We start from the raw sequence: 2,851 nt of genomic DNA on the forward strand, positions 1-2,851 counted from the left end.
TTAATCGAGAGAGTTAATTCCGATTTCATTGACACGAATAAAATCGGACAGCTATTGAAAGAATTATCAAAATTATTATTTTTGAAGATTAATTAATGAGTACATGCTTCCGAAAAATATGCGGAAAATTAATGATAGAAGAAAAATTTTGATCGATATTTCAAGATTAAAAAATATTTAAACATATTGCGTTTCTATAAGATATTAAGATTATAAGAAAAGTACCTCTTTCTTCCATTTTAGTATCAAAGGATTCGTAATTATTCAGAAGTATTGTTTCTATGTTATGATAGAATTAGGTATTCTTGGATTGATCCTGATTCGCGAACTTCCATTTCGTCGATTCTTGGGCGATTTACGCGATTCGTCTGCTCGACGAGGCCGAAGTTAGAGTCTCACTGCTTGTGGAGAACACGTGAGGCCCTGACGGCCACCCAAGCGGCCATCAGACGCGCCGACGATATTCTCTGTTTACATGATACCGTAATTTTATACCACTGATCGTGGGTGCACGAGTTACGAGTCCTACGTTTCTGTCGCATCTTCAATCCTATCTTCACCAACGTCAAATTCTCTTACTTGTACCTGTACGAGTCGATATATCGATTTTTTTTTTCCCCCTCCATTAAACGTTTCCAAGAATCATTTTGAAAAAAGAACGCAAGACTTGATCATAAGTATATTATAATCATATTATTGTTTATTTTCAAATAAACTTGTCCACCTGTCGATCAGATAATGTCGAAGAGATAATGAAAGATAATTTGTTTAAAAAGCATAACGTATTGAATGCAAAAATTGCACCTTGCAAAGTGAAAACAACGTTGGCTTTCTTAAAGGAAACGGATATCTTTTCTCTGGTAACGTGTCCCTGTTTTGATTGGGTCTTAAACTGCACCCAAAGCAAACAATTTTGTCTCTTCTCTCTTTTGTTGTGCCTTGTCCCGGCCGCGAGGGAACGTGACGCCCGGTAAATGGAAGGGGTAAAATGGAACAGCACGTGGTTGCCATACCCAGCGGCGCCTTGCCTTCAGTACTCTGATCCATAGATATATCGTTCATAGCTAGAACGAAAGGATTTTAGTTAGTTTATTACTGTTTTCTACCTTTTCTTTTCTTTAATTAAATCATTTAATGAAATGTAGTATTATATAACTTTTTAATACTTATTATTATATATTATATAATAATACTAATACTAATATTAATACTTATTATATTATATAATATAATTAATATAATAATATCATATTATTATATATTATATAATATCTTATGCATGAAAGCATGAAATTTTTGCAAATTCTATTTGAGATATATATATATATGTATAATGATTAATAGAATGTATATTTTTTTAATTCTTCAGACTACAGTGATAAAATTGAATTCTGAAATAAATATTATCATCTGAAAGATATTAATCACTGATGATTATCTTTATGTTTAATATATAAATTTCTATAAATATTGCACATTTTCAATATCTTCTTCCTTAATTATTTATCTAATAAAATGCTTTACAATAAAATTTCTGAAGTAAATATTATCATCTGAAAGATATTAATCACTGATGATTATCTTTATGTTTAATATATAAATTTCTATAAATATTGCACATTTTCAATATCTTCTTCCTTAATTATTTATCTAATAAAATGCTTTACAATAAAATTTCTGAAGTAAATATTATCATCTGAAAGATATTAATCACTGATGATTATCTTTATGTTTAATATATAAATTTCTATAAATATTGCACATTTTCAATATCTTCTTCCTTAATTATTTATCTAATAAAATGCTTTACAATAAAATTTCTGAAGTAAATATTATCATCTGAAAGATAGTAATCACTAATGATTATCTTATACTTTATATTTAATGTACAAATTTTCATAAGTACATTTTCAATATCTTCTTCTTTAATTTATCTAATAAAATGCTTTACAATAAAATTTCTGAAGTAAATATTATCATTTGAAAGATAGTAATCACTGATGATTATCTTATACTTTATGTTTAATGTACAAATTTTCACAAGTATTGCACATTTTCAATATCTTCTTCCTTAATTTTTTCAAATAATACTATAACATAATAATTTAAAATATATGAAATTTCTTTCATTGTTATCTAAATGATAACCAAAAATGGGAGTATCACCACCCAGATCGTTCCTACTCAATGGGGATATACGCTTTTCCCACGAGAATCCTTGAAGCCCAGTCAGTGGGTGGACTGTTTTCATCACTTAAGAATTCTTGAATCACCTTTAAGTGACAGAGACAGGGTGAAAAGTGGTATGGACGACCGAGTTGGATGTCGCGAGCAAATCATCCATAGATCGATCTATTCAGAAGCTCGTAAATTTTCCGCTTCGGGGTTCGTCCTGGTTTCTTCGAGCACCGTATAATTCCCTTGGATTTCTGCAGTCCATCCTTGGCGTACAGTGTCTGGATAGTGTTTCTTTTGCGTAAGATCAGGCTCGTCGGTAGAACAGGCCAAAGAGGAACGAAGAAGGAAGACCAGCTCTCAAAATAAGACATGTTTATCCGCTGATGCTGCTATTTTGGAAAGCGCGCAAGTCCCTCTCTTGTACGTGTAAGTTTCTATCGGAGGCCCCCCTTAATTCCTTGTGATACTCCACGAAAGCTCGGATTTCACGGTGTTCGTTGCAATTGATATTCTGAAAAGTTTTTTTGAAGAATTTTAATCACCATGAAAATATATAAAATTACAAAGAAATTTTTTTCAAAATTAGCAAATAAGTAATCTAAATTTCTTACAAAAATGTTCATCCTTCTCTTTTTTTTTTTTTTTTTATAATTGTGTTTCAGCAATTACAGTA

This window comes from Apis dorsata, unplaced genomic scaffold (genome assembly GCF_000469605.1).
Source record: "Apis dorsata unplaced genomic scaffold, Apis dorsata 1.3 scaffold_83, whole genome shotgun sequence".
NCBI lineage: Eukaryota > Metazoa > Arthropoda > Insecta > Hymenoptera > Apidae > Apis > Apis dorsata.